The 21,482-nt window shown below is 38.7% G+C and overlaps 1 protein-coding gene and 1 non-coding gene across 6 annotated transcripts in view; one reads left to right on the forward strand and one right to left on the reverse strand.

The window, feature by feature from the left end:
• Nucleotides 1-21,482, reverse strand: part of SIL1 (SIL1 nucleotide exchange factor) — a 201,361-nt gene that overhangs the window by 96,423 nt on the left and 83,456 nt on the right. The gene's annotated exons all lie outside the window — the stretch shown is intronic.
• LOC118919075 (U6 spliceosomal RNA) lies at nt 4,274-4,380 on the forward strand. The gene has a single exon (XR_005027361.2). It is a non-coding gene; the product is annotated as a U6 spliceosomal RNA (small nuclear RNA).

Genomic DNA, 21,482 nt, shown 5'->3' on the forward strand with positions numbered 1-21,482 from the left:
AACAGAGCTTCCATATATTGCACACATAGCCTTTTCCAACATTAGTGTCTTACATAGCCTTAGATAATGATCAGAACTGCAAAACTGACAATACTATTAATTAAACCAAAGATCCTTTTCAAACATTACCAGTGTTTCCACTAATGTCCTTTTTAATTCCAGGATCCCATATGGATCCCTTTGGTTGTTATTTCTCCATAGTCTCTTGTAGTCTACATCAATTTCTCAGTCTCCCCTTGTCTTTTATGACCATGACACCTTTGAGGAATACTGATCAGTTATTCAGGATTGCCTGGTGTCTTCTCATGATTAAACTAAGGTCATACATCCTTGACAAAAGCATCACAGAAATTATGCAATGTTCTTCTCAGTGCTTCATATCACAAAGTTTGTGGTGTCAATATGTCTTTTTTTTTTTTTTTTTTTTTATTATTTTAAATAATTATTTTTTATTGAAGGGTAGTTGACACACAGTATTACATTACATGAGTTTCAAGTGTACAACACAGTGGTAGAACATTTATATACATAATTCTAGGTTCCAGCTATCACCCTACCAGGCTGTTACAATATCTTGACTATATTCCTTATGCTATACATTACATCCCGGTTACTTATTTTACCATTGGAAGTCTGTCCTTTTTTTTTTTGTGAGGGCATCTCTCATATTTATTGATCAAATGGTTGTTAACGACAATAAAATTCTGTATAGGGGACTCAATGCTCAATGCACAATCATTAATCCACCCCAAGCCTAATTTTTGTCAGTCTCCAATCTTCTGAGGCATAACAAACAAGTTTTTACATGTAGAACAAATTCTTACATAGTGAATAAGTTACATAGTGAACAGTACAAGGGCACTCATCACAGAAACTTTCGGTTTTGCTCATGCATTATGAACTCTAAAAAGTCAGTTCAAATATGAATATTCATTTGGTTTTTATACTTGATTTATATGTGGATACCACATTTCTCTCTTTATTATTATTATTTTTAATAAAATGCTGAAGTGGTAGGTAGATACAAGATAAAGGTAGAAAACATAGTTTAGTGTTGTAAGAGAGCACATGTAGATGATCAGGTGTGTGCCTGTAGACTATGTGTTAATCCAAGCTAGACCAGGGCAATAAAACATCCACGTATGCAGAAGATTTCTCTCAGAACAGGGGGGGTGAGGTTCTAAGCCTCACCTCTGTTGATCCCCAATTTCTCACCTGATGGCCCCCCTGCGACTGTGCCTGTCTTAGGTTGTTCCTCCCTTGAGGAATCTTACCCGTCTCTGGCTAACCAGTCATCTTCCGGGGCCATACAGGGAAATGTAGAGTTGGTAAGTGAGAGAGAAGCCTTATTGTTTGAAAAGGTTAGCTTTTTACTTCTTTGCATATTTATGCCCTGTGGCTTCTATGCCCAGCATTTGTCTTGAGGTATCTTTACCACTTGGAGGAGTTATGATACTCGGTAAATTCGATATGAGGCACGAATTCTATTTAAGGGTTGTAATTAGGAAGGAAGAAGAAAAGCTATAGAAGTAGCAGGCGGAAGAAAACATGGGAAGATTGATTATTTCTTTGACATATCTTCTTGTAGAGTAACTTCAGCGTATATAGGTTTTAAGCTACGACTTAAATTGCGCACACACATTAACATAATAGGAGTATAGTTACATAACCAAAGCATATCTGTAATTACCAGCCATCTCCAGTGAAACCAAGAAAACCAGTTAGGCACTCAATATGTCTTATTACTGGTGATATTGGTCTTGATCAACTAATAAAAATAATCTCTACTGAGATTTTTCCACTGTAGTAAACAAAATCATAGCAAACTAACAAACCAAGTATAATAACAGTTTGGCAGTTTCTCAGAAAGGTAAACATAGTTACCATATGAACCCAGCAATTCCACATGTCAGTATATATCCAAGAAAATTAATTAAAAACATACATTCACACTAAATCTACATGAATGCTCTTTGCAGCATTGTTTATAATAGCTAAAATGTCCATCAACTTAACAATGACTAAACAAAATGCGATATGCCCATACAGTGGAATTCAGCTATTAAAAGGGACAAAATACTGATAAATACTACAACATGATGAACCTTGAATACATTATGTTAACTGAAAGAAAACAGATACAAAAAGCCACATATGAAATCCACACATTCAATGCAATCCCTATCAAAATACCAAAAGCATTCCTCAACAAACTAGAACAAATAGTTCTAAAATTCAAGTGAAACCATAAAATACCCCAAATAGCCAAAGCAATCCTGAGAAGGAAGAACAAAGCTAGGGTGATTATGCTCCCCGACTTCAAGTTCTACTACAAAGCTACAGTAATCAAGACAATTTGGTACTAGCATAAGAACAGACCCATCGGTCAATAGAACAGAATAGAGAGCCCAGATATAAACCCATGCATCTATGGTCAATTAATATATGATAAAGGAGCCATGAATATACAGTGAGGAAATGACAGCCTCTTCACAACTGGTTGGCAAAACTGGACAGCTACATGTAAGAGAATAAAAGTGTGTTATTGTTTAATTCCATACACAAAAGTAAACTTGAAATGGATCAAAGACCTGAATGTAACCATAAAACTCTTAGAAGAAAACATAGGCAAAAATCTCTTGAATATAAACATGAGCAACTTTTTTCCAAACACATGTCCTCAGGCAAGGGAAACAAAATAAAAAATGAACAAGTGGGACAACATCAAAATGAAAAGCTTCTGTATAGAAAAAGACACCATCAGCAGAACAAAAAGGCATTCCTACAGTATGGGACAATATATTTGTAAAGGACTCATCCAAAATAAATAAAGAACTCATGCCTCAACACCCAAAAAACAATTAACCTGATCAAAAAATGGGCAGAGGACCTGAACACTTTTCCAAAGAAGAAATACAAATGGCCAATAGGCACATGAAAAGATACTCCACATTGCTAATCATCAGGGAAATGCAAATTAAAGCCACAATGAGCTGTCACACCAGTTAGAATGACCACTATCCAAAAGATAAGAAAGAAATAACAAATGCTCGTGAGGGTGTGGAGAAATAGGAACCCTCCTACAACTGTTGGTGGGACTGAAAATTGGTGCAACTGCTGTGGAAAGCACTATGGAGGTTCCTCAAAAAACTAAAAATAGAAATACCATTTGACCCACTAATTCCACTCCTAGGAATTTACCTGAAGAAAACAAAAGCCCTTATTTGAAAAAATATATGCACCCCTATGTTTGCTATAGTCAAGATATGGAAGCAACCTAAGTGTCCATCAACAGATGAGTGGATAAAGAAGATGTGGTACATATACACAATGGAACATTATTCAGCCATAAAAAGAAAAGAAATCCCACCATTTGCAACAACATGGATGGATCTAGGAGGGGTATTATGCTCAGTGAAATAAGCCAGGCAAAGAAAGACAAATACCGTATGATTTCACTCATTTGTGGAATATAAAAACAAAGCATGACCAATAAAACAAAACAGTATTAGACTCATAGACACTGAGAAGTGACTAGTGGTTAAGGGGGAGGAGAGTGGATGGGGGCAGGGGGCAGGGGGAGGGGTACTGTGGAACCACTGTGATGTACATTTGATAAAATAAAAAAAAAAAGACCTACAAGTTTATACTGCTATCTCAGATTCCAATCTAATGCCACAGAGTTCATTTGTTTCCCCATCTCCTTATCTGTAACTTCTTTTCACAACAATGAGAAATCTGGCTTTTATTATCTGCAATACATTTATTGCTCAATTTCAATATATAAATAAAGTAGTTTCAAAATTGCTAATCCAAACCCCTTTGAGAAACAGTTATCAAACTAGATTATAGCATTTATGTACATTTCTTTTCTCTTCAGTTTTATGGTGTCTAGTCAGGATATTGTTCCACAAAGTCACTTAGGTTATTAGTTCTTTTCTTCTCTACCCCCTACAATATGATTATAATTTGTAATGCTTGGTTCATTTGTTAGTGTCTACATTCCATTTTGTGGTTCATACTCCTCCACAACCTGGTTGGTTTAATTGTTTATTTTGGGGGCATCTGAAGGGTATGTGAACTATTACTACAGTTTTAAGACAGCTATATAAAAAAAAATACTAGTGGTTTAAGCCAAGTTTTAAGGCAGTTTGTGGCAATTCATTCCTATGGTCCTGAAACAAGGAATTTAAAAGTGTCCAATATAAAGAGCAGTTATTTTTTCTAAAAATTATATAACTTCTATCTCTGTAGTATTAAAAATGTCCTTGTAGTGCTCGCTTCGGCAGCACATATACTAAAATTGGAATGATACAGAGAAAATTAGCATGGCCCCTGCACAGGGATGACACGCAAATTCGTGAAGTGTTCCATATTTATGTGGGAATGTAAATTAATTCAACCATTGTGGAAAGCAGTGTGGAGGTTCCTCAAAAAGCTCAAAATAGAAATACCATTTGACCCAGGAATTCCACTTCTAGGAATTTACCCTAAGAATGCAGCAGCCCAGTTTGAAAAAGACAGATGCACCCCTATGTTTATTGCAGCACTATTTACAATAGCCAAGAAATGGAAGCAACCGAAGTGTTCATCAGTAGATGGATAAAGAAAATGTGGTACATATACACAATGGAATATTATTCAGCCATAAGAAGAAAACAAATCCTACCATTTGCAACAACATGAATGGAGCTAGAGGGTATTATGCTCAGTGAAATAAGCAGGCAGAGAAAGACAAGTACCAATAATTTCACTCATCTGTGGAGAATAAGAACAGAGCAAAAACTGAAGGAACAAAACAGCAGCAGACTCACAGAACCCAAGAATGGACTAACAGTTACCAAAGGGAAAGGGACTGGGGAGGATGGGTGGGAAGGGAGGGATAAAGGCGGGGAAAAAGAAAGGGGGCATTACGATTAGCATGTATAATGTGGGAGGGAGGCATGGGGAGGGCTGCGCAACACAGAGAAGACAAGTAGTGACTCTACAGCATCTTACTACACTGATGGACAGTGACTGTAATGGGGTTTGTGGGGGGGACTTGGTGAAGAGGGGAGCCTAGTAAACATAATGTTCTTCATGTAATTGTAGATTAATGATAACAAAATTTTAAAAATGCTTAGAAGAAATTGAAAAATTCCTCAATAAACACAGACTAGAAAAAGTGAAAAAAAAAAGTTCTTGTATAAAATGAGATAATGATGATGACGGAGATAGTGAATTGTTTCTATGTTATGGCCCTTAACTCAACAAAGTAAAAGAGTTGACCTTTGATTATGATTAGCACACATAATGTGGGGGGGGGCACGGGGAAGGCAGTATAGCACAGAGAAGACAAGTAGTGACTCTGTAGCATCTTACTACGCTGATAGACAGTGACTGTAATGGGGCATGTGGTGGGGACTTAATAATGGGGGGAATCTAGTAATGACAATGTTGCTCATGTGCTTGTATATCAATGATACCTAAAAAAAAAAAGAGTTGGCCTTTGGTCACCCAAATTTTCTTTTAAAGTTTTTCTGATCCATGAAACATCACAGTCTAGAAACCACCCATCTATTCCACCATCCTTTCCTAGGATACTAGAGAATTATTCCCATTGTACACTTTAAATGAGTGAATTTTATGATATATAAATTTTATCTCAAAGTTGTTTAAAAATTTTCATTTCTTGGATAAAGCAGTACCTTCTCCTTTTGAACCCTGGAATAGCATTAGTTTATTAGATACTGTCCAAGCAACAGCAAGTATTTCTAGCGACCAGAATAGAGAGCTAATTTCAGAGCCTACATATATCCCCAGAAGGACAGTTCTGGGTAGGGCAGAAAGAAGAAAATGGGCCTAGGAAAACTGAGGCCATGAAGCACCTGCGCAAGAAGAACCCTGGCAGGTAAGAAATGGTGCTACAAGAGGTAGGAGCCGACACAAACGCCCACGGGAGGCAGGCAAGAGAGATGAGTGAGGAGAGCCGTCTGTAAGACAACAGGGAGTGGCAAGGGCTGAGAAAAATGCCCCCTTAAAAATTTAAAATATAAAAAAACTAAACAAAACATACTATAAATGGAATTCAGCCCACAGCCAGTTTGTGACTGCTGAAAAAGACGTTTTTAGCTTTTGGCAAATTTTACCTGACTCAGTCTTCATCCCAACTCATCCCAGTGCCCGGTAATTAGACGCTTGCACCTCCAGACTCAACAGTGGCAGGGTCCCCCTCGGTTAGTGCCTGCAGGGAGACTGCTAGGCAGCCTGGCCGCCCTGCTTCAGCAGAGACAGGGCCCACTGAGATGGATGTTATGGTGTTCTCATTTTTGTCATGGTATCAGATGCCTCAGTAGTTATATGGCTCTGGGAGGAGTGAGAGGTATGGAATAACTAGGCTCCTGCCTGGAACCTCTCCCTCCAGGGACTTCTAGGCTCTTTCGAGCCATACCTGGATGCAATGGCAGAAAATCAAGGGCTGCCCTGGCACAGCCTGTTCCGACCAGAACTAGCCAATGCAACCATCAGCCCTGGAACTCTGCTGCCCATTCAGCTCTGCCTTTGAGAGCCAGGTGAATTTAGCCAAATTCCTTTTTCTTTCTGAATCTTCATGCCCTTGTGTTGAATGAAAAGAATCTATCCTGTCTGCTTTTCCTAATGTGTTAGATTGTTGCAAAGTACAAATGAGAAAACTGCTGTGTCAGTGCTCAGAAGAAGTTAAAAGTGCCTCAGGAAATACAGCCTCAAAAAGGTAAATGTCAACCAGGATGAAACAAAGACATTTTATTTATCAAGTCCTATAGGTACGTGTCAAGAGTAAAAATTTCTGATTATGCTGAGTTTCTGAAGGGCAGGGACCAATTACTTGTGCCCATAAGCTCAGGCTCAATACATAGGCCTCCAGAAAGGTCAGCCTGAATGCCAGCACCCTGCCCCTCACTCCTCAGACAAGAAGGAACAGGAGGAATATGGAAAAGGAAGCACCGCCACTCACCTCACGGGGCCTCGAAGCTCTGAACCAGGGCTGGTCAGAGCTGCGACTTTTCAGGCTCAGTTGCCATGACTACCACAGCCCTCTGCTTTTTTATTCAAAACCCCCAAACAAGTCCTGGCAAGATCCCTGCCTCACACAAATGAGCATCTATCCTGTCTTCAAGGCAGGGCTGAACTGAACCAGTAACAAAAAATGTACACAGAACTCTCTAGAGTACTGAACTCTGAACCAAAGCTTAATGTTATTATTTTTTTAAGGAAAACACAAATGGAAACCTTTTTCTTAAACAGCAAAACATATAGTGAATCAGTCTGGATAGTAGTTATATTTATTTACACATTTTCTAAAAGGACTAAATAATGATGTAATGAGAACAAATACAAATATTCTCCAAACTAATTTTTCACTCTGAGTCATAGGATCTAGAATCTGGCAGGACCTTAGAGCAGTTCTTTGGCCTGGCTTCCAAGCAAGGGAGAAAATCCCTCACCTGCATTAAAGCCCTCAAAACAAGATACCCCACAGCTTTCCTCAGGCAACAGCTATCCTAACAGCTCCCACCAGCCTCCAGAACTACCCTCTGAAATCTCATCTGCTGTGACCAACCAATGTTTCCTTCCCAGTTCTCGAGGACAACAGGTGGTCTCCACCCTCTGTATACAGAATTCAAAAGAGCAGTACTCTTCAAGGACAAGGACTAGCAATGCTATTTAGATTCCCTGCTTCACAGTTGGAAAGGTACTGTGAATAGCCATCAGGACAAAGCCTAAAGAAACCCTATCTAGGACACCGAGAGAGCCTCCTTCCACAACTGGCTAGTCAATGCACATTTACTGAGGACTGGGAAACAGTCTGCCCTTCCCTACTCCTACTATAGCTCACTGCACACCCACTGAGGGCCACTTGTGTGCTGGGCACTGGGAAGGATACCACATGAACAAGCCCAACCACTGCCATTGAGGACTATAAAGTCAATGAGGGACAAGGATAGCAACATTTAGAGCTCCAAGTCCAGAGAACAGCTCTCAGGCAAACAATGAAGTAGACATATTCAGGTGGCCCTGAGTAACTCCAATGGAAGCACTTGGAGCTCAGCATATAAAATACGGAGACAGAAAGCAAGGAGGCCAAGTGTTAATCCATTATACTTGTCCTAATCAGACATAATATAGCTTGAACCAGGGGAACAGGTAGGGAATGGGAAGAGAAAGACAGTAAGGGATGATGTATTTTGACCAGAAAAACTAGGAATCCTATCATGGCTCTATGCTGGTCCTCCTTCCCTCAAAGCACCAGACTTTTTAAGCACATGCAGTGACACCCCACCCTCCCAAGGGTACCTGTCAGAGCCTCCAAATTTAATAATTCCAGAGGTGGAGTAAAAGAGAACAGGGGAAAAGGACAGAGGGGCTTTCACCCAGAGACCCTTGATGGGTAGCCCACACTGTTTGCTAGCCCTGTTCCCTGCCTCTGTTCCCTTTTCTACCTCTACCCTCAATGTGTCCCATGACCATCTTTAACTTAGAAGACCCAGTAAATGAGACTAGTAAGTATAGCACAGCCCCTTCCTTAATCAGAGCTCTTGGGCTTTTATATTCATGCTGGGAATTCGGTTTTCTGGTTGACTGCTATGGTCTACTAGTTCTGGTCACTTCTTTTTCTAAGATATACTCCCTACCCACCCCCTATTCTCTCAACCCTACAAAATCTTGAACATTTCAGACTTCAACCTATTTTTAATTGAGCATGTGTGTGTTAGAGATGCAGAGATAGAGAAAACGCTTAAAGAAAATTAGAAGAGGAGGGGAATCACCAAGAGACCAAAGACTAAGAAGCCGGAAATAAAGCACAGCACAGCTACTGCTGTTCTTCCAGCTCTCCAAACCCACTTAGGAATTACTGAGTCAAATAAAACTGTGTTTTTTAAAGTCTCACTATAACTCATGTTAACCAAGAGATACTAGCAATGACTGTTACTCAAAAATGACAGGAGCAGGGTGCAGGGGGGAATGGCAAATTTGAAGTGAAGGTATTAAATGTGCCTCTTCCTGGGCCAGGGGCCTTAACTTACTACTGCTCATTTTCTGGAGAAGACCCTTGGGGATTCCAGAGTGCCTGCATTTCCCACCAAGGCACAGTTTCATTAGCAGCTTATTAGCAGGAGTGGCAACCATTTCTGACTCTTGTTTTTCGTGATATTTATTGGTTAATAGACACTTTGAACACAGGTTGACTGAGAACCAAATGGAAATGCTAAAACCACTCATTAGTCAAATTTAAAACACAAAGACTGTATTCTAAACATACCCTTGTTCTCATTTATTTTCCTCAGACAGAAGTCATAATTTAATAAGGGGGTTAAAAAACCAAAGTGCTAAGATATTGTGCTGTAATTTTTAATCCTTCCCCTGCCCAGCCCACCCCACCAGTCCCCAGGGATCCTGACATCATAATTGGCTCTATTTGTTTTCTTTTACAGCACCTGTTACCTCCACAGCCAAACATGGCTCTATGAATTATTTCAAAACAGTATTAGCAACACCTGACATCTACAATTTCCCCAGTGCCTGCTGCAAAAGCCCCTCAGCTTGGGTGCTGCCTACACTGGAAAGAGGAAATCCATAGGTACGAGTAGAGCAAAATTCTTAGGGCAGAACTTCTCTCTAAACTAGTTCCGAAGGATAGAACTCTTAAATCTCTCCTTTTTGGGGGAGGGGAAACAGAATGCAAATCAGGGTGGGAAAAAGAGCAGACTGAACAACAGATACAATGTAAACAGAAGACAGTCAAGGATTAACTACTCCCAAATCCTTGCCCCCCATAATGAGAGTGCCTCCTTTAAATGCAGGCAACTTGAATGACAAAATGAGGTCAGTCACCTGAGCCTTCTTTCACCTATCAAAGTACAATGACAACTCCAATTTGTTGTCAAATTTGATCATTAGGATTAAGAGACCTACTAAGTAGTGCTGTGCTTTGCTTTCTTCACCTGCACTGCTAGTTTCACCAGAGGGAGCTATGGCCTATGGCATTTGGGTGACCTGGACAGTTGTCCAATACAGTGGTGGAGGACACAGGCTGAGGAAGACCCAGGTTCCAGGTTCAGTTCCACCACTTGATAGCTCTGAGGTATTGGGAAAATAACCTCTGTAGCTCAAATACTGAATGGGGCTCAGAGTACCCATTTCGCAGAGTTCCCTGTAAGGAATAAGAGATAATGCATGTGAGATGCTTAGGGTTAACTCCAGAGAGTGCTGTATAATGGTGTTTGCCTGGCTCTTGCCTTTCTGTGATTTGTTCAATTTTCCCAGGTATGGCACAAGGACCAGTACCCTGATAGATAGTCAGACTGAGTGTTAATAGGTATACTACATACCTGACTCAGTTCTGCAAAGAAGAGGTGAGTACTTGATTTTTGTAGAATTTTCATGTTAGACCACCCTGTTAAGGCTCCACAAGTTAAGTAACAATGAAGGCTTCAGGTCATCCAAATTGAGAAGGCAGCAAATGAGCCGATTCAATAGGCTTGCACTACACTGAAAACACCCATGACACTTTCCTTGGCTGGGGCCACCAGCAGGCCAACCAAACCTATTTAAGATGGGGTAGTCTCTATCCCACTCCCTAAGATATCAGAACAGAAAACAAATCAGGCTATACCCAGCAGCATAATTAGGCAGACATGGGGAGGATTTAAATGAGAGCAACTGCTGGCCAGCAACCAGGGAGATGGGTTTCAGGTTTCCCTGATAAACTTAACTCAATCACAGATCTAAGCCAGTTTTGTAGCAACGCACCATAAAGCTTACAAAAGCAGCTGCCCTGCTCTGGCTTCCTGCTCCTCAGGGGACTGTGCTGGCAAGTGCCCACCCAAGCATGGGCAAGGAGGCCTGGATGTTTCAGGCTGCTGAGCACAAGGCTGGTGCTCCAGCAAACCTGCTGATGTGTATACTTCCAACAAGCATCCTGATCCCCATCTTCACCCCACTGTCACAACGGCTGATGCTGCCCCCAGCTGAGCCTCCTTCCAATGCTCCCAGTCCTGGGCACCTAATGTGAACTCCGCACCTGTCATTTGGTTATATACAATCTACCCAGTACATACTCTCAAGTCCCCTACAGGAGCACAGGCAGCGCTTGGAAGTTCAGCCCTTGGTGCTTCCTCCCACTCATGAGTGGACTCACTTCCTACTGAGTACTTCTGGTCCAGGTCCCTTTTGGTAGAAATCACCTCCCTAAAAGTCATCTACAAGACATCCTCTTTCCAACTCCCATTTCAAATTTATAAAAGAACGTAAATCCCTCAGAACTCCAGGGACACTAGCATCCTGAGCTCAAAGGAACCTTAAGACATCATGAGACCTAACCTCCACTGAAAGATAAATGGCCCCCCTTGTGCCATGCCTCCTGCCATTGAAGCCAAGAACAACTCTGTTGACACTCCCCTTCTTCAATGGGACAATTCAAGATGGTGGAGTGAGAGGTGAGACAGAGAACTCCTCCCAAAACCACAGATAGTGCAAAAATACAGTTAATACAACTAACGCAAAAGAGCAACAGGAAAGAAGGCTGCACCAGACTGCATACAGACCTTACGAAGAGAGCAGACCTCACGAAACAGGGCACCAGCTCTGCTCCCCTATGACCCCCAACCTCACTCTAGGGGCTGAGCAGCTCCAGAGACTGGAGCTTCTGGGCACTAGAGGGCACCACACAGAAATATGAAATGTCAAAAGAACATGGTTCAGACCAAAATCTCACAAACCCCACAGAAAGGACCAAATGAAACTGAACTTACCAATCTTCCTGAAAGAGAGTTCAAAATAAAAAAAATCATAAACATGCTTATGGAGGTACAAAAAATATTCAAGAACTCAGGAATGAATTTAAGATGGAGATTCAATCATTAAGAAATTCCATATCTGAAATGAAACATACAATGGAGGGATTTAAAAGCAGATTCGATGTAGTAGAAAACACAGTAAATGGAATAGAAATTAGAGAAGAGGAATACAAAGAAGCTGAGGCACAGAGAGAAAAAAGAATCTCCAGCAATTAAAGAATATTGAGAGAACTGTGTGACCAATCCAACTGGAACAATATTCATATAATAGGGGTACCAGAAGAAGAAGAGAGAGAAAAAGGATAGAAAGTGTCACTGAAGAGGTAATTGCTGAAAACTTCCCCAATCTCGGGAAGGAGATAGTCTCCCAAGCCATGGAGATGCATAGATCTACCAATACAAGGGGCCAAAGGAAGACAACACCAAGACATATAATAATCAAAATGGAAAAGATAAAGGATAAAGACATACCAAAAGCAGCTAGAGAGAGAAAAAAGATCACATATAAAGGAAAACCCATCAAGCTATCATCAGATTTCTCAACAGAAACCGTACAGGCCAGAAAGGAGTGGCATGATGTATTTAATGCAATGAAGCAGAAGGGCCTTGAACCAAGAATACTCTACCCGGAAAGGTTATGACTTAAATTTGAAGGAGGGATTAAACAATTTTCAGATAAGCAAAAGCTGAGAGAATTTACCTCCCATAAACCACCTCTACAGTGCATTTTGGAGGGACTCCTATAGATGGAAATATTCCTAAGGCTAAACAGATGTCACCCAAGGGATAGGCAAAGAGTACAGAATATGATTCATAACATACAAAGAATGGAGGAAGAAAAAGGAGGAAAAAAAAACCCAAAAGAATCTTTAGGTTGTGTTTGTAATAGAACATGAAGTGAGTTAAATTAGACAGTAAGAAAATTACCTTTGAACCTTTGGGAACCACAAATCTAAAGCCTGCAATGGTAATAAGTACTTACCTATCAATAATCACCCTAAATGTAAACGGTCTGAATGCACCAATCAAAAGATGTAGAGTCACTGAATGGATAAAAAAACAAGACCCATCTATATGCTGCCTACAAGAGACTCACTTCAAGCCCAAAGACATATACAGACTGAAAGTAAAGGGATGGAAAAAGATATTTCATGCAACTAATAGAAAAAAGCAGTACTTTTTCTGATACAAGAGTTGTAGTACTTGTATCAGGCAAAATAGACTTCAAAACAAAGAAAGTAACAAGAGACAAAGAAGGACATTACATAATGATAAAGGGGTCAGTCCAACAAGAGGACATAACTATTATAAATATCTATGCACCCAACACAGGATCACCTACATATGTGAAACAAATACTAACAGAATTCAAGTGGGAAATAGAATACAATGCATTCATTTTAGGAGACTTCAAAACACCACTCACTCCAAAGGACAGATCAACCAGACACAAAATAAAGAGACAGAGGCACTGAACAATGTATTAGAATAGATGGATCTAATGGACTTCTACAGAACACTCCAACCAAAAGCAATAGGATACACATTCTCCTCAAGTGCACATGTAACCTTTTCAAGAATAGACCATATACTAGGCCACAAAAAGAACCTCAGTAAATTCAAAAAGACTGAAATTGTACCAACCAGCTTCTCAGATCACAAAGGTATGAAACTAGAAATAAATTACTCAAAGAAAATGAAAAAGCCCACAAACACACGGAGGCTTAATAACATGCTCCTAAATAATCAATCGATCAATGATAAATAAAAGCAAAGATCAAGCAATATATGGAGACAAATGACAATAATAAATCAACACTGCAAAAAATCTGTGGGATGCAGCGAAGGCTGTGCTAAAAGGGAAATATATTGCAATACAGGCCTACCACAGGAAAGAACAATCCCAAATGAACAGTCTAAACTCACAATTAATGAAACTAGAAAAGGAAGAACAAATGAGGCCCAAAGTTAGTAGAAGGAGGAACATAATAAAGATTAAAGCAGAAATAAATAGAATTGAGAAGAATAAAACAATAGAAAGAATCAATGAAAGCAGGAGCTGGTTCTTTGAGGAAATGAAATAGATAAACCCCTAGCCAGACTTACCAAGTAAAAAAGAGAATCTATACACATAAACAGAGTCAGAAATGAGAAAGGAAAAATCACTACAGACACCACAGAAATACAAAGAATTATGAGAGAATACTATGAAAAATTATATGGTAACAAACTGAATAACACAGAAGAAATGGACAACTTTCTGGAAAAATACAACATTCCAAGGATGACCCAGGAAGAAACAGAAAATCTAATAGACCAATTACCAGCAACAAAATTGAATCAGCAATCAAAAAACTACCTAAGAACAAAACTCCTGTACCAGATGGTCTCACTGCTGAATTTTATCAAACATTTAGTGAAGACCTAATATCCATCCTCCTTCAAGTTTTCCAAAAAGTAGAAGAGGAGGGAATACTCCCAAACTCATTCTATGAAGCCAACAACACTCTAATACCAAAACCAGACAAAGACACCACAGAAAAGAAAATTACAGACCAATATCTGATGAACATAGATGCAAAAATACTCAACAAAATATTAGCAGACCGAATTCAAAAATACATCAAGAAGATCATCCATTATGATCAAGTGGGATTCATCCCAGGGATGCAATGATGGTACAACATTTGAAAATACATCAACATCATCCATCACACCAACAAAAAGAAGGACAAAAACCACATGATCATCCCCATAGACGCTGAAAAAGCATTCGACAAAATTCAACACTCATTCATGATAAAAACTCTCAACAAAATGGGTATAGAGGGCAAGTACCTCAACATAATAAAGGTCATATATGACAAACCCACAGCCAACATCATATTAACAGTGAGAAGCTGAAAGCATTTCCTCTAAGATCAGGAACAAGACAAGGATGCCCACTCCTCCCACTCTTATTCAACATAGTACTGGAGGTCCTAGCCATGGCAATCAGACAACACAAAGAAATAAAAGGCATCCAGATTGGCAAGGAAGAAGTCAAACTGTTGCTGTTTACAGATGACATGATATTGTACATAAAAAATCCTAAAGAATCCACTCCAAAACTACTAGGTCTAATATCTGAATTCAGCAAAGTTGTGGGATACAAAATTAATATACAGAAATCTGTTGCATTCCTATATACAAAGATGAACTAGCAGAAAGAGAAATTAGGAAAACAATTCCATTCACGATTGCATCAAAAAGAATAAAATACCTAGGACTAAACCTAACCAGAGAAGTGAAAGACTTATACTCTGAAAACTACAAGACACTCATGAGAGAAATTAAAGAAGACACCAATAAATGGAAACACATCCCGTGCTCATGGATAGGAAGAATTAATATTGTTAAAATGGCCATCCTGCCTAAAGCAATCTACACATTCAAAGCAATCCCTATCAAAATACCAACAGTATTCTTCAATGAACTAGAGCAAATACTTCTAAAATTTATACGGAACCACAAAAGACCCGGAATAGCCAAAGCAATCCTAAGAAGGAAGAATAAAGCAAGGGGAATTATGCTCCCTGACTTCAAGCTCTACTACAAAGCCACAGTAATCAAGACAATTTGGTAGTGGCATAAGAATAGACCCACAGACCAGTGGAACAGACTAGAGAGCCCAGATATAAACCCAAGCATATATGGTCAATTAATATATGATAAAGGAGCTATGGATATACAATGGGGAAATGACAGCCTCTTCAACAGCTGGTGTTGGCAAAACTGGACAGCTACATGTAAGAGAATGAAACTGGATTATTGTCTAACGCCACACACAAAAGTAAACTCAAAATGGATCAAAGATGTGAATGTAAATCATGAAACCATTAAACTCTTAGAAAAAAACATAGGCAAAAATCTCTTGGACATAAACATGAGCAACTTCTTCATGAACATATCTCCCCAGGCAAGGGAAACAAAAGCAAAAATGAACAAGTGGGACTATATCAAACTAAAAAGCTTCTGTACAGCAAAGGACGGCATCAGTAGAACAAAAGGACATCCTACAGTACGGGAGAATATGTTCATAAATGACATATCTGATAAGGGGTTGACATCCAAATTATATAAAGAGCTCACCCACCTCAACAAACAAAAAGCAAATATGCCAATTAAAAAATGGACAGAGGAACTGAATAGACAGTTCTCTAAAGAAGAAATTCAGATGGCCAACAGGCACATGAAAAGATGCTCCACATTGCTAATCATCAGAGAAATGCAAATAAAAGCCACAATGAGATATCACCTCACACCAGTTAAGAGCCACCATCCAAAAGACAAACAACAATAAATGTTGATGAGGATGTGGAGAAAGGGAAACACTCCTACACTGCTGGAAATGTAAATTAGTTCAACCATTGTGAAAAGCAGTATGGAGATTCCTCAAAAAACTAAGAATAGAAATACCATTTGACCCAGGAATTCCACTCCTAGGAATTTACCCTAAGAATGCAGCAGCCCAGTTCGAAAAAGACAGATGCGCCCCTATGTTTATCACAGCACTATTTACAATAGCCAAGAAATGGAAGCAACCTAAGTGTTCATCAGTAGATGAATGGATAAAGAAGATGTGGTACATATACACAATGGAATATTATTCAGCCATAAGAAGAAAACAAATCCTACCATTTGCAACAACATGGATGGAGCTAGAGGGTATTATGCTCAGTGAAATAAGCCAAGCAGAGAAAGACAAATACCAAATGATTTCACTCATATGTGGAGTATAAGAACAAAGAAAAACTTAAAGAACAAAACAGCAGCAGAATCACAGAACCCAAGAAGGGACTAACAGTTACCAAAGAGAAAGGGACTGAGGAAGATGGGTGGAAAGGGAGGGATAGGGGGGAAAAGGGGTATTACAATTAGCACACACATAATGTAGCAGAGGTGTGGATACAGGGTAGGCAGTATAACACAGAGAAGACAAGTTGTGATTCTATAGCATCTTACTACGCTGATGGACAGTGACTGTAATGGGGTATGTGGTGGGGACTTGATAATAGGGGGAGTCTAGTAACCATAATGTTGCTCATGTAGTTGTACTTTAATGATACCCAAACAAAACAAAACAAAACAAAACACCTTCAGTGGTTCTCTGCTGCCCACAAAAGCACCAACACCTCTGCTGGTGTTTAACAACTACCTCATCCAGTGAGGTCCCTACCTGATATTCTCCACCTTAGCTCCCCTCATCCACAGGTACCCCATGCTCTGACCAAATGTACCATGCTTTCTGTGATGCTGGATACTGCCTCTTTCCTTGCTTTTAACCTGTCAAATTCAAATTCATTTTTCAATGGCCTTGCTTGAACAACTGCATGAGGTTTTATACGTTGTCCTCCCTTCTTTTCAGTCTCCAGAGTGTCTTACTTATTCCTCTCCAATGGCACTTATTCTACTCATTTTCTCTTAGTCATTTGGATTCTTGTTATTTATTATATAGACATTTAGTGACCACCTATGATATGCAAGGTTTTAGGGAGATCAAAGATGAAACATGACCTCTCCACTTTTAAGGAAATCACAGGTTTAGTAAGAGAAACAAATCCATAATAATATGATACTTGTCAATTTTCCCCAATAAGTTATATTCCTCTTGAAGTCAGGACATCTTTGCATTCCTTACATTGCTAAACAGAGTGCCTGGTACATAGTAAACGTCTATTGTGTGTATGTTCCAAATGAAAAGTGAATGAGCTTTAGAGGGAGAAAAGCAAAAATGTGCTCTCTTGGAAATGTGTGGCAGAAGGATATATCGTTGCAAAGACAGTCTCTAATTTGGGACCAAGGGAAAATAAAACTTAATTTAACAAATAACAACACATATAAATGCATTAAACTTTTATAAATGCATTATATTTTCATGCTACTACTCAACCCACAAAGAAAATGAAAGGGAGGTACAAATACTAAGAATTGCACAGACAGAAACAGAATAAGAGATCGAAATAGAATGGAAGAAAAGTGTGGTCTAGTTCTTGACTGGTAGTAAACCACACACATCAGACTTCACTGTGGACTTCAGAGTATTATCATCTCTGATCACAGGTTTGGGTGCATGAACTCCTGGCCATAGCTCCACAGCTGCTCTTTATCCTTAGATTTTCAAGGGTTCCCAACTCCACAAAGCAGAAGCAAGGGAGAGAACTGGTAGTTAGGAAGGCGACAACAGGAATAATGTCACCTTTGAGACCAATTGGTGAAGACTCTGAAATTGTATGTGAAATATTTAAGTATACAATTATATTTTTCTGAGAAGGTCTTAGCTTTCATCAGTTTCTGAAAGAGGTCTGTAAATCACCCTCCAAACACACATGCAGACCGTGAAGAGCCTTTAGGCCAATACTGGCAAGGTCAGACAACAATAGGCATCTTCATACACTGTAGGTAAGGACATAACTTAGTGTAATGCCTTTAGGCATCTGGCGATATCTATTGAAACTATAACTGTTTGTTCCATTTGACCCAGCAGATTCCACTTCTAGGAATTTATCCAATAGAGGCATTCACAGAAGTGTACAATGATATATGGATAGAATGTTCATTACAGCATTTTAATAACTGTGTTAAAATAAAAAACAGAAACCAGCCTTGAAAATTTCCTGAGGCATTCACAGACTGTACAAAGATATATGGATAGAATGTTCATTACAGCATTTTAATAATTATGTTAAAATCAAAAATAAAGAGACCAGCCATGAAAATTTCCTGAGCAGACAGAACCAGTTTAGCCATACAAACAAAGCTTAATTTAGCTTATTTTCCAGGACTAACTTGACCTGGGTTATTTCTTGCTTATGGCTCTGTAACTCAGCAAAACTTGAACTATTTCCCAAGGTCAATGTGAGGTAACCACTGACCAATTCCCTATCATTCAAGAAAATTTTATGATAACCAATAACTGTGAAGAATAAACAGTCACTGCTTTCTCACTATATAGCTGCTTTATGATAATATAACCCTGAGCCTCATTCCATGTTTTGTTTTGTTTTCGATGCTCCTGGTTTGCAAACTGTCTTTTTTCTGTGTGCACAAGAAACTTATTAATTATTACTTCAATGATTCATTGGTTTTACTTCTGTTATTTATGAACAATTGTAAACAATGAGAAACATACAAATGTCCATCAGTAGGTGATTTGTCACATAATACAGCATATCCTTTCAAGGGAACACAATAATCTTCAACAAGGAGGAGGGAGACTTGTACTGACTTAAAAAGATGAGTAAGACTAAGCAAAAAGAAAAAGCTGCAAATGTATGATTTCATCTTTCTTTTTAAAGGACATATATGTTAATGTGGCAGCAGCATAATTTTTAAATCTATCCAAATTCCCACACAAAAGCAGACTGACTAGAAAGCCAAACCAAACCTATAAGAAACATTTATATCAAAACTAAGTGAACAGATATCTATGAATCCCAAAATAAAGCAGGCAAATACAAATCACCCAAATGACATCAAATCTGTATGGTATCGGTTTCTGTACAAGAGGACACAGAAAACAGTGAGGTACCTGACAGACTTGAGAAAGGAAAACTCCAAAGTAGTCAATAGGTATTCACTAAAATACCCAGGAGGCAATGGGAGAACGGCAGCTGAACCTAGTCCAGTAGGGCGCAAGTGCGAAAAACCCGTGGTAAATTAAAGGGGCAGGAGTAATCTAACTCCATTGAACTATCAATCAACCAGAGCTCCCTACCAGGTTTGGGTCCCCTACTGAGTAGAACCAAAATTGAGAGGAAATGGAATAGAAATAAAGGAAAGAGAAGGTCCAGATAAAAGTGGGGGAAGAAAACAGTGCCAGGAAATCTCAGAAAGCAAGCAGCCAGGGTTTTGAACACTACATGAAAACAACAGAAGGGGGAGCACTGTGAATTTAGAAAACATAAGGCAGTGCTTCTTTCTAACAGTTCAAGAAACCTAATTTCATATAAAAAAGAGCAAACATAAAAGTATTTACTATGTAGTAAAGTTATGAGGAAGAAAAAAAGAACACCCTTCAGACAATGAAGCAAGCCAGAAAGACATGGCCAAGCAGATTGAAACTGTAACTTCCTATTTCAAAATGAGCTAAATATATTTTTTAAATATACAAGATATTCAAGAAAATAAGAAATGAAATGCCATAACTCAAGGAAGAATTAGAAATAAAAGAACAAATAGTCACAAAAGAAAATGCCTTAAGATAACAGAAGTTGAAAGCAAGAGTATTTAAAAACCAAAAGAAATGAAGAAAAAATGGAAAATTTCTCAGAAATGATAAACAATGAAAACAAAGAAGACTGACATTAGATAAAGAAGAAAGCCCAAACAAGGGAATGGAATAAATACCAAAAACTGTAACTCAAGAAAAGTTTCCTAAAATAAAAATACATTTTTTTAACTATGTATTAAGAGAGCATACCATGTACCTGAGAATACTGACCAGGATGTCCAACAGCAAAAATGCATTCTAGGAAAATTATTGCATTTTTAAGGGAAAAGAAAAGAGCATTTGGGCACCTAAGAAAAAACAGCAAATGACTTATAAAATAAATAAAATTAGATTGTCATCAGTGTTTTTGACAGCAGTCTACTGCCAGCAGAAGATGAAGTAACATATTTAAGATACTCAAAAAAGGAAAATGTGAGCCAAGGATTTTACATCTACCAAAGTGACTTTGGGTGTAAAGATCAACAACACCACATAAGAACTCAGAAAGTCCTTCGCTGAGAATCTACTAGAAAACACATTGCAGACAACCAAAATAACTAGAGAGACATTGTCATAAGGATGGGTGGTATTAGTTATTACAGAAATAAGACTAAGCAAGGGTTAAAAGAATAAAGAATAAAGTATATAATGACTACATGCTCTGACAATGCAGATACAGTACATCTATTTAAGAACGGTGAGAACATATAAACACAAAAAATGTTTTAAACTATTTTCAGTAGTCATACCTGGTGGTAGTATTGCCATTCTGAAACTGTTAATATGTATAATATGACATAGAGCAAAGAAGTCATTATTAGATATTCTAATTATATATTCCCCTGTATCCTAGGACCAGGATTCTATATGGAAGAAAAAAAATACAATATCAAAGAGTTTAAATAAAAATCCTGTACTCCTAAATATGAATACCCATTTGAATGCACGAGGCATATTATAATATATATTTCTTAGCTCTTGTCAACTGAAAAGGCCTAGAAACAATGATTAACACAGTAGCAATGAGCCACCCTAGTGGCCAGAATGTAGTCTTAAGATACCATTTCCTATTAAAAGAAACCAGAGCTTCCTAGAACAATGGTTGGTTCCAGTACTGATCAAAAAATGAACAAAATGAGTCTAGAATATCTTGTCATACCAGATAGCAAGAAAGCTATTGATAACTACTAGAGTAACACAAAGGGCTTATTTGACAACCTTCAAAAGACCAAAGATGGGAAAATGATCATTGCAATGGATTAAAAACTACCAATGGGCTTAACTCCATGAGTTCATAAAGGAAAAAAAACGTAACCACTTTCAGAGGATGACTGGGAGCCAACTCATTACCTTGAAAACTAATAAATAAATTAAAAGCTTTGTCCTGTCGTTGCTTTATGATCTATATACCACAG

The sequence above is a fragment of the Manis pentadactyla genome, chromosome 13, assembly GCF_030020395.1.
Source record: "Manis pentadactyla isolate mManPen7 chromosome 13, mManPen7.hap1, whole genome shotgun sequence".
NCBI lineage: Eukaryota > Metazoa > Chordata > Mammalia > Pholidota > Manidae > Manis > Manis pentadactyla.